This window comes from Anabrus simplex, chromosome 4 (assembly GCF_040414725.1).
Source record: "Anabrus simplex isolate iqAnaSimp1 chromosome 4, ASM4041472v1, whole genome shotgun sequence".
Classification (NCBI taxonomy): Eukaryota; Metazoa; Arthropoda; class Insecta; order Orthoptera; family Tettigoniidae; genus Anabrus; species Anabrus simplex.
Genome location: NC_090268.1, coordinates 74,986,116 through 74,998,586, shown reverse-complemented (window position 1 = coordinate 74,998,586; position 12,471 = coordinate 74,986,116). Strand labels below are relative to the sequence as shown.

The 12,471-nt window shown below is 36.6% G+C and overlaps 1 protein-coding gene across 1 annotated transcript in view; it reads right to left on the bottom strand.

Annotated features, from left to right (window-relative positions):
* The window catches only part of LOC136871633 (IQ domain-containing protein K), a 79,209-nt gene that overhangs the window by 49,489 nt on the left and 17,249 nt on the right, over nucleotides 1–12,471 (bottom strand). The window contains exon 2 of the mRNA XM_067145112.2: nucleotides 4,990–5,067. The gene's annotated coding sequence lies outside the window, so the exon portion shown is untranslated. The remainder of the gene's footprint in view (nucleotides 1–4,989; nucleotides 5,068–12,471) is intronic.

Sequence of the window (12,471 nt, the reverse complement as noted above, 5' to 3'; positions counted from 1 at the left end):
TTATTTACTTTTTCTATTTCCGTATCATTTATGAGTAATTTGTCACTATTTGAGTGAAGGATTTTCTGTTTTGAAATAAGTATGTATTTAGTTTTCTGCAGATTCATTGTCAATTTGTTACACTGGTACCAGTGGAAGAGTGAGTACCGTATGTCCTGCCGCATGTTTTCTAAAACTGTGTCCTTACTTTTGCCCATATAGAAGATATTAGTGTCATCAGAGTATAATGTGATATAGCCATTTAGATTACATGAAGAAATATCATTTATATAAATGAGAAATAAAATAGGACCTGGTTTGGAACCTTGTGGGATACCATGGGTTACGTACTTGGCAGAGCTCGAGTAATTATTCACGGTAACAAGTTAAGCCTGCTGCAATGTTGTTGTTGTCTATAGTGGATTGTAACATTGTAATGAGATCAACAGTAGGTACTTCAGTACTAGTCCTCTCCCTGAACCCATATTGCTCCTTATAGAAGAAATTCTTTTTGTTTAGAAAAGACTTTTGGCTTTCGTTAATGATCTCTACGAGTAATCCTATTATAGGGTCCTTTGCTTTTTTTAATATGGTAGTGAGGTAGTAATGTCATCTATTCCGCAGCTATTCATACTTTTAAGGTTAAATATGTTGGGTACAGGTAAAGGGATTCAAGACTAGTAAATTCACTGAAAGACACAGTATTATGTTCAGGAATACTTAGAGCTAGGTTTTCGGCATGTTTATAAAAAATGAGTTGAATGAGTCACACAGAACCTGTTTATCAGTTATTACTTTGCCTTCAATTTCAAGCGTGTTACACGAGACATTCGTTACTTTTTTATTATTAATGATTTCGTTCATTCATTTCCATGTCTGTTTTGGATTGTTATTATGAGATTTGAAAAGGTTTGAGTAGTAGTCATGTTTGAGTCTTGTTTTTAAGTTAGTTACTGTATTTCTACACATGCAGTACGTTATTCTTGTCTCAGAAGCATGTTATTCTTGTGAGTAGGATGTTTGAGTTTTGCATGCAAGCAGTCTTGTCTCTTTATAAGGGTAAGAAGATCATTAGTAACCCAAGGAATTTTCCTAGGTTTGTTTATGCCCTTTAATGTTGCATTGTGTTTATTAGGACAGCTCATATAATTGTCCTTTTGTTGTATTTGGTTAATGAATGAATCATACAATATATCTGTGTGGGAACTGTTCACATGATATGTATCTGTATTGTGTACACCAGTGTTCATGTAGGTATTTGCTCGATTCATTCTCCTTACACCTACTAGGTATTGCAGAAATATTAGAGTGAGGAGATGTTAGGTGAGTGTTTTGGTTTGGCCATAGCATGTCAAAAACTAAAATATTATGGTCACTTAAGTCATTATTAATATTTGATACTGCATACCATAATTTAGAATTATTCACTGATATGTGGTCAAGTAAGGTGCTAGCAGAGTCACTTATTCCAGTTGGATATGTTCTATTGTACTGAGCAAAACCATAGCAAGTTAGAAGATTGAGATACTTTATTTTTAATTGGTCACTGGATAAAACATTAATATTGACATCACCTAGACACAAACACAGCTTGTTAGGACTATTAGGCTGACTGAGAAATTGTTCAAGAGAACTCAGGAATAGAGTGGCACTGATATCTGATATCTGATATCTGTAAATCTCAATCCACAACAAGCTATCCTAAAACTGCCCCTGTGGAACACCATGAGCCATGTTTCTGGCACAGAAATATTCTTAATTTCATTTTTGTTCATATCAGTACATGATATTTCAATGACCTGTTGTTTATCCCCTAAAAATGATTTGAACTCATTATAGGCTATTCCGCAAACTCCATACATGTATACATTTTCTAAAAGTAAGCAAGCTGTGATCAGCTATTTCAAAAGCTTACATTAAATAAGAAAATACCTAAACCTGTATTCTTGCCATCAAGAGTATTGTATATCCATTTAACAAAGTTAATGAATGCTGTGGTAGTAGATTCGACTTGGTAAACAACAGATAGGAAATCTGTCATCTGGGTGACTACCCTAAATGCAGATCAGTGGTGAATGACTGATTGATTGATTGATTGATTGATTGATTGATTGATTTCTCATCTAATGTATTGAACTAGTAAGAACTTTTTGCACCTCCCCTGCAAAACTTCGGTGCTTGCCCCTTGAGGTATGCTGTGTCCCCAGGAGGCACACACTGCACAGTATGAATAGGAGTAAGCTAGACTGTGCTTATGTTTAATACGCTCATGGACCATAAAAAGTTTAAATTTGACTTCAATACCCCAGACTTTGAAAACAAATGGGGTCTGTTTGGTGCATATCACACCAGATACTTGTGTGCTTTCTTCTTGTTTGAAATCATTCTAATCTTGTTCTGTGTTGGTAGACATTTTCAAATATTATTTTTTCTGTTTTTTTTTTTTTTCAGACATCCCAGATCGTAGTTTCACCCATGCTGTACATCAAAGATGAGTGCTGTGTAGAACTGTCTTCCTCACGTTTACTGGTTTCAGCTTCTGCTATATCGTTAACATTACACGTTTACATTTTTTCAGCCGTTGCTCAGCACTAACAGAAACCAATGAATTGTACTGCGTACTGTAAGCACTTGATGAAAAAAATGAAATGTTGTATGGCTTTTAGTGCCGGGATATCCCAGGACGGGTTTGGCTCGCCAGGTGCAGGTCTTTCTATTTGACGCCCGTAGGTGACCTGTGCGTCATAATGAGGATGAAATGATGATGAATACAACACATACACCCAGCCCCCGTGCCGAAGGAATTAACCAATTAAGGTTAAAATTCCCGACCCGGCCGGGAATCGAACGTGGGGCCCTCTGAACCGAAGGCCAGTATGCTGACCGTTCAGCCAACGAGTCGGACGGCACTTGATTATTGAACTGTATTGAACTGAACTCCAATTACTCTGTATGTCGACTGGTTGAGAGGTATAAGGCTGTGAATCAATGTTGTGATATGCACTCAAGTGCAATAAGTTTTAGTGCTTGGAACTTGTCTTGATTCTTTTTACATTGTACATTTTTATTTTATTTATTATGGTCATGGACAAAATTGTAAAGGAAACAATGGAAGCCTATGGAGGTAAAGAGATGAAGATACTGCTATTTGCAGATGATGTTGTTATCTGGAGAGAGAGCAGCAAAGAAGTGCAACAACAACTAGATGTAATGAATGAAAAAACTGAGAACTATGGCATGAAAATTAGTACAGATAAAAGCAAGACTGTGGTGATGTAGAGAGGGGAAAGTAAGGAAAGGGCGCTTTGAAAATTGGAAGTCAGAGTCTGGAAATTGTGGACAGCTTTAAATACCTACGCCGGTCCCATGGTGTAGGAGTAACATGCCTGCCTCTCGTCTGGAGGCCTCAGGTTCGATTCCTAGCCAGGTCAGAGATTTTTCTCTCGACCTGAGGGCTGGTTCGAGGTCCACTCAGCCTACGTGATTAGAACTGAGGAGCTATCTGACGGGGAGATGGCGGCCCTGATCTCGAAAGCCCAGAATAATGGCCGAGAGGTTGCGTTGTGCTGACCACACGACCCCTCGTAATCTGCAGGCCTTCAGGCTGAGCAGCGGTCGCTGGGCAGGCCAAGGCCCTTTCAAGGGCATTAAGTGCCATGGGGTTTGGTTTTTAAAATCCTAGGAAGTGAAAAATAAAAATGAAAAAATGAAAAATGCTAGGGTGGGCATGGAGATTAGCAGGAGGGTACACAGGGCAATGCATTCTACCAAAGTGTAAGAAAACTTGTTTGGAACAGAGAAGTACCAAGGAAAAGTAAAGAGATAATGTATAAAATGTACTATGTACCCATACTGAGACTTTGACTTTGACTAGCAGGCAAGAGAGTGGAATTCAAGCAATTCCTAAGAAGTATGATAGGAAAGACAAGGAGAGACAGAGTGAGAAATGAAGATGTTAGGAAAGAAGTTGGGATAGGAAAGCTAAATAACGGAATTGAAAAAAATAAACTAAGGTAGTTTGGACATGTAAAGAGGATGGAGGAGAATAGAATAGAATTCCAAGACAGGGATGCTGGAGGCAAAGTGCAAGGGGCATGAGAGCAAGAGGAAGACCTAGAACAAGGTGGATTGAATCAGTGAAGAGCGGCATAAGAAGACGAAATTTAGACTGGGACAAGATCGTGGAAGAAGAATGGTGGAAGGAAAGAGGATGGAGAAGTGTCATAAATACCCTGATCCGGCTGAAGCTGGAAAAGGGGATATGATGATGATGATGATGATGACAATTTTGTAGACCACTGGGTTAATCTTCAAAATGGATAATCTACCTGTATAGAGCAAAAGACCCTTAATAAGACACCAAATCTTTATGTTCATCTAGGTTTATTGTCCAAGGCAAAAGACTTCAGGAAAGCCTAGGCCTACAGACAATTTGGAAAAACAAGTGTGAAGATAAGTGACTAAGGAAGATGAAGAACTATAAAAAAGAAAAAGAAAACACTTTAGTAGAACAGTTATGGCTGGGCAGAACAAACTTCAGGAAGCTCATTTATAACAACTGACTTTCTGGAGTAGAGAAATGATGATGATGATGATGATGATGATGATGATGATGATGATGATGATGATGATGATGATATGAATATAGAGAAAGAACATATCTGGGAGCAACTTGGATTACTGTGCAGTTCTCAGCACTGCGACCCTAGTCATTGGGGAAAATAGCGTTGGAGGATTGTTTGTGGGGAGACTGATATTATTTTAGTGCTAGAAAAACAAGAAATATCATCCTGGCTGCCTGTCTTGCATTCCTTGCAGTGTCATAGAGTTGAAAACTACACTATATGTCCAATTCTCAAGGTGAAACTACATGAATTACATCACTGTGAAATTTATATTACACTATATTTAATTATACTATGCTGGAGTATGAGGGAAGTTCATGTGTCAGTTGAGCTTTCTTACATCAAAACCTACATAGGATAGTTTTCATTGATAATATCCACTTACCAGTATCAAATGGATCTGGATCGGGATCAGCTTTGCTGCTCTGAAATTGATCATAGGTACGACGGCCATCTTCAGCTTCTGAAATAACAATTTTTACTCATTAACTTTGAAATTAATTACCTACCATTTCTTAAAAATATATTTTCCTTAATAATTCTACTTATAAAATTCATCCACCTTTATGAACTTCCCACTCATTCACCTATCCCAAACTTAATCTCAAATATAGCACTGTATGTTCAAAGTACGGTCTATGTTATGGGTGTGACAAAAGAAATTGACTTTTAAATTTTGTTTGACTTAAAAAAGAAAACTGCAATATATTGCTATAAATTAATTATATGAAGAATCTGTGGGTACTCATGAAAGGGTCTGTCTACATCACTACAAGAAATAATAATGAAGATTCATGCCTGAAAACAAAGTCGAAAATTGAAGTAGCAGTTTGAAGAAAAGAACAAGCACCAAAAAAATTAAAATTCACTCTTTTGCTCCCAAAGTCTGTTATCGCATAGATGTTCATTCTTAGTTATAAAAAGGGGCTAAAAATTACTTGTGTGCTGGTGCAATTGGACCTGGAAATATTAATCAGTTTGAAGAAGGGAACTTATCCCGGTTTCGTTTCCTTCTTTAAACTGATACCAAGCTTGCCCACAATCATTACTACTGGGCGATTTAGAAAGATTTTTCATTACTTTCCAGTCTGAGGGCACTAATTTCTGCAATTTGATCACACTGTTGGGACTGCTGAAAGGAAAATCAGATGAATGGACAGAATTTGCACACCACAACAATGCATTGATGTAATTCAAACCTCTAAGAAGTCAGGATTCGGTGTTACAGAACTCTCTGCAGAAAGTATCCTAGACTTCAAGTGCTGGTGGCCTAAGCTCTACAAAAAAAAAAAAAAGAAAAAGAAGTGAAGTCTAAGCAGAGGTCCTCATTTCCGATTTCCAAATAAGTTACAAAAAGTTAGAATACTCTATACTGTACCGAAAGGTAATCTAACTGCATCCGAGTTCATTGATGGTTTGGTGAAAAATACTTTCTTGCTGCAAAAGCCAACACAGGAGTACCCAACATTCCAACAGAAAATGTTCACAATGAAAAAAAACCTACAATACAAGACAAGAAGATCCAGGATGTAGGCAAGATCGTAACATACATTCCAAATGAGTACAAACAATTTTATGAAGAAGTGTTGATGAGACCAAAACAGTTTTATGAAGAAGTGTTGATGAGACCAACTACGGGTACCGGTACTGCAACAACTTCAGATGACAGTGAAAATGAAGGACAGTACTGGTAATGATTTTCAGAGTACATCTATATATATAAAGTAGCTTGTCCTGACTGACTGACTGACTGACTGACTGACTGACTGACTGACTGATTCATCATCGCCGAGCCAAAACTACTGATTCACAATTAAGTATTTATTTATTTTCCACCTAGTCGATACAGTGATTGCTTAAGGCAATTTTAAAGGTCAAAAGTGGTACATGTTTCGTATATTATTAACATCTTCAGCCACATAACACTGTTTAGATGAAAAATATATAAAATTGACAAAGGAATGCTTTAGAGGAAGTGTCCTTAAAATTAACATAAGATTGACAAGATTAAAATTAACATAAGATTGACAAGATTGTAATCTTGTCAATCTTATGTTAATTTTAAGGACACTTCCTCTAAAGCATTACTTTGTCAATTTTATATATTTTTCATCTAAACAGTGTTATGTGGCTGAAGATGTTAATAATATACGAAACATGTACCACTTTTGACCTTTAAAATTGCCTTAAGCAATCACTGTATCGACTAGGTGGAAAATAAATAAATACTTAATTGTGAATCTATTGAAGTGCGATACGGACCATGAAACTGATTTTATGTAACCAAAACTACTGGACATAAAGAAATGAAATTTTGGGGATATATTCATATTAAGATGCAGGTGCTCGCTAAGTGAGGATTTTTGGATATTCCGTCGCTAAGGGGGTGAAAATGGGGGTGAAATTTTAAAATGAGTGTGTTTATATCTCAAAATTTTAAAAGTTTAGAGATGTGAAAATTGGTAATTAGAATCTTCTTTAAAAATAAGGAAACACGTATTTTTTTGTTTTCAGACAATCCCAATAGGAGGGGTGAAAAAGGGTGAAAAAGGGGTTGAATGCCTAATCAGGATACCGGTGCTTATATCTCAGAAACTGAAGATATTACAGACCTGAAAATTGGTACTTTTGATCTCTTTTAAAAATAAAGAAACACGTATTTTTTTGTTTTTGGAAAATCCAATTAATGGGAGGGTGAAAAGGGGGTGAATTTTAAAAATGAGTGAATCTATATCTCCAATCTTTTGAAGTTTGCAGATGTAAAAATTGGTATTTAGAATCTTCATTAAAAATAAAGAAACACACATTTTTTTGTTTTTGGAAAATCGCAATAGGAATCGTGGAAAGGGGTGAAAAAGGGGTTGAATGCCTTTAATGAGGCTACTTATATCTCAGAACCTGAAAATATTACAGACCTGAAAGTTGGTGTTTGGGATCTCTTTTAAAAATAAAGAAACACGTATTTTTTTGTTTTTGGAAAATCCAATTAATGGGGGGTGAAAAGGGGGTGATTTTTTAAAATGAGTGTATCTATATTTCAAAACTTTTAGTGTATGGATATAAAAATTGGTATTTAGAATCTCCTTTAAAAATAAAGAAACACGTATTCTTTTGTTTTCGGAAAATCCCAATAGGAAGGGTGTAAAAGGATGAATAATGGGTTGAATGCCTTTAATGAGGCTACTTATATTTCAGAACCTGAAGATATTACAGACCTGAAAATTGGTATTTGGGATCTACTTTAAAAGTAAAGAAACACGTATTTTTTCGTTTTTGGAAAATTCAAATATTGGGGGGTGAAAAGGGGGGTGAATTTTTTAAAATGAGTGTGTCTGCATCTTAAAACTTTAAAATTTACAGATGTAAAAATTGGTAGTTAGAATCTCCTCTAAAAATAAAGGAACACGTATTTTTTTGTTTCCTGTAAATCCCAATAGGAGGGGTGTAAAAGGGTGAAAAATGGGTTGAATGCCTTTAATGAGGATACTTATATTTCAGAACCTGAAGATATTACAGAACTGAAAATTTGTATATGGGACCTCCTTTAAAAACAAAGAAACACGTATTTTTTAGATTTTGGAAAATCCAATTAATGGCGGTTAAACAGGAGTGACAAATTGGGGTGAATTTTTTGAAAGGCTATATCTACAGAATATCTTGGAAACGTAAAATGTTACAGACGTAAAAAGTGGGTGTTTGGAATCTCCTGTAAATGTAAAGAAACATAGGTGATTTGTTTTTGGAAACTCCACGTAAGGGGAACTCAGAAGGGGTGAAATTTTAAAATGAGAATTTTTACAGTGTATGTAATAAAAACTTAACATGTTACAGAAGTGAAAAATGGTATTTTTTATCTCTATTAAACATAATGAATCGTGTATTTTTAGTTTTCGGAAATACCACTTGGGAGGTGGGTAAAAGTGACTGAAAATGGTGTTGAATTCTTTTAATTAGGCTACTGATATCTCAAAAATGAAGATGTTACAGACGTGAAATTTGATATTTGCAATCTGCTTTAAAAGTAAAGAAACACGTATTCTCGGAAAATCCAATGAAGTGGGGGGGGGGGGGGGGTGGGGGTGAAAGAATTGAAAATTTAATTGACTTAATTGTATGAGAATGCATACATCTAATAAAAACTAAAGTTGTTACAGACGTGAAAATTCGTATTTAGATCTTTAAAAACAAAGAAAAACGCGTTTTGGTGGGGAAACCATCTTGGAGGGTGGGAGTGTAAAGGAGTTGAATTCCTTTCATGGGGACACATAAATCAAAAACTGAAGAAGTTAGAGTCGTGATAATTGGTATTTAGAAGATCTTTTACTATTAAAGAAACAAGTATTTTTTGCGGGAAAATTCACTTGGGAAGAGTAGTGTGAAATGAAGTGAAAAAAGTAAATTATTTTTATGGGGATGCTTATATCTCGAAACTGAAGGCAATAGACGTGAACATTGGTGTTTGGAATCTCCTTTAAACATAAAGAAACAAGCCTTCTTTTAATTTTTTTGTGGGGGGCGGGGGAGGCGGTAAATAAACTTAACGGCGGTGGGGTGTAGAAGGAGGTGAGACCAATTGATTTTACTGTTATTAATGTACTTATAAGTATCCTCCGTTGCTCAGGCGGCAGCGCGCCGGCCTCTCACAGTTGGGTTCCGTGGTTCAAATCCCGGTCACTCCATGTGACATTCGTGCTGGACAAAACGGAGGCGGGACAGGTTTTTCTCCGGATACTCCGGTTTTCCCTGTCATCAGCCCTTCCAGCAACACATAATAGTAATAATAATAATAATAATAATAATAATAATAATAATAATGTTCCGGACCGTCGTCAAATGTGCGGACCGCGCTGGAAACGGCTCCTGGACGGGTAATGACTAAGAATGCAGTCCGGCCGCGGGTTCAGTGCCACCAAAGCACCCAATATGACACCACGCCGGATCTCCTGAAGGATTTTATACATATTAAAATGATTATAGGAAAAGATGGCAAAGATTTACGGACCCAACTGACCGGGAGGAATACCTGAGCCTAGACCGGGAAGTACGAAATCGATTGCTGGAAAGGAAGATTGAAAAATGGGAGGAAACGTGCCGTAATCTAATAGAAAACGAGTCAGATCGGGAATTTCGGCGGATTATATATCTAAAACAATAAGCATTCAATTATAAATTTCAGTATAATACCGTAGCGAAGCACGGGTATCTTGCTAGTTTTGTATATAATGCTTTCAAAACATGTGAGTAGTATAGAAGCTTACTGAATATGTTGTATTAGTGATGTCTTGAAAAAACAAAAATACTTCTGGTGTTTTTAATAAACTACTTTTATGCTATTTCGTAATGTTTGAAGAAGGGAACAAATCCACTGTTTTTAATATCATATTATATCATTATGAACATTCCAACTGATCTGCCCAAGGTAGTGGAAGAGCAGCTTAATGTAAAGGAACTCCCATAAAACTTAGAAAAGTAGGATTTAAATTTTTTCTCAATAATCTGTTTTTGGATTCATTCCCTTCTTCAAACTCCTGATTCACATATGAACTCTTTACCTACAGAAAGGGCAACTAATGGTAGCTTCTGTAAAATAATGTTCTTATTTTCAGTTCCTTCATTGAATGCTTTTTAGAAAGAACCTTCAACTAAGAAAAAATGTTGAAGACTGACATCAGAAACAGGCTTTAAATACGCACATGGAGCTCCAAGTGAAAAAAGAATTTCATTGTAGATTGGAAAGGGTTGTTATGATAAAGGCTTCAAAGGAAAGGACATTTTGGAATGTTCATGGAGCAGCAAAACTTAAACATTCATTCACCAATCTCCTTTGTGAACTACAATTCAAGGTACTGCTATCCACTTTGTTTGGTCAATAAAAGTACTGTATGTTGAAAATTGTGGTAAGAATGCAAAAATGAGTTATAGAAATAAAAACAATACTGTTAATTTAACTAAATGACCATTTTTCCTTAAATATTTTGTGGAATATCCCTCAAATTTCTTCAATGTCCCTAATTTTTAGCTTTCTTGTCCCTCTTTTTACTTCTTGGGAGTTGGTCACCCTAATGATATATTATATCTGAGTGCCTGGAGCCTTAACTTTGTGTTCCTTCCGTTTCTGGTCAGAGCTCAGTTTGTATGAACTAGGCTTAGAATTGCATCAGTTATCCAAGTAAAGCATTGCAATCTAAGGAACTATAACTGATTTCATCAACTATTTGTGATTTTATATTAAATTACTTTTAGTCTCTTCATATTATTCATGTTCAATATATACATTGCAAAATAAGTTTGGAATGTCAAGGATGCAATGCAATAATAAAGTTACAGAATGTTGTTTATTGTATCACAGAGACACATAGCCTAGAACTGTAAACTTTTACAGACCCAAATGTTTTTCTTCTATTATCTAATGCAAATAAACAGTACTAATGAAAAGGATACAACTTGTGGTTTTTCGTTTAGTAAAGGTTGTGTTGTCCCTTCTTCACTCTGCCTTAGTATGGTGTATGTCTTTCACTGGCATTGTTAAGGTCTCTGACTTGCCATGGGATGCTTACGATCAGTACCTTGACATAAGTTTGAGAAAGAAGATCCTATTGCATCTGGGAACTCTAATTAGGTCTGGGAGTGTCTGTAGAGGTTACAGACAATCAGAAACAGCAGTAGCGGTGACTAAGGGGGGCGAGTGGGGGCATTTGCTCCCCCCACTTTGTAGAGAAAACATTACATTTTTATTCCATTTTAGCCGGCTGAAACTAGGAATAATAGGAATTGTTCTCAAAAACAATTTGTGTGAATTTTTAATTATTAACAAAATTATCGAAAATACGCACAACATGTCGTTCGTCGCGGATAACTGATTTGTATAGTGCCACAGCAAGTAGTGGAGACTTCTCAAATGCTATGAGGAAGGGTAAAAGGGGTTTATTTTTTTGCCAAGGTCATGGACACTGAGGTATGATTCACCTGCTTGCCGTGTGCATTCGTCAGTCTGGCAGTATTTTTAATACTGTCTGTTAGTTTCTTAGTGTGTAATCAAGTACTAAATGATTGTTTAATTTTATAATCACGCCGTACTTCTATTTAATTGTAATACGTGTGTAATATTGTTTCTTTGGTGAAAGTATAGTCATCATCATCATCATCATCATCATCATCATTTCCCTTTATCCAGCTCTAGCCGGGTAGGGGCAAATATGGTTCCTCTCCACTTTCTTCGGTCTTTCCACCACTCCTCCTCCAACACTGTGTCCCAGTCCAGGTTTCTTTCTATAATGCTGCGTTGGATGGTATCCTTCCATCTCAATCGTGGTCGTCCACGGCCTCTCCTTCCTTGGATTTGCATTTCCATCACCTTTTTGGCATCTTTCGTCGCTCATTCGCTTTATGTGCCCAGACCATCTTAGTCATTTTTTCCACTCCAATTTCTTCCCGGATTTTCTCATTCCTTATTTTGTCTCGTCTACTCTTCTGTATCATACTCCTCAAGAATTTCATTTCGGCTGCCTGTATTCGACTCTCATCCTTCTTTGTCATTGTCCAAGTTTCTGCTCCGTAAGTTGTTATGGGTACGTAATACATCTTGTACATAGTATCCTTTGCTTCCATTGGCACATCTTTGTCCCATAACATATTTCTTACACTATGATAGAAACAACTTCCAGCTTGAATCCTTTTACTAACACCGAGCTCGATAGCTGCAGTCGCTTAAGTGCGCCCAGTATCCAGTATTCGGGAGATAGTAGGTTCGAACCCCACTGTCGGCAGCCCTGAAAATGGTTTTCCGTGGTTTCCCATTTTCACACCAGGCAAATGCTGGGGCTGTACCTCAATTAAGGCCACGGCCACTTCCTTTCCACTCCTAGCT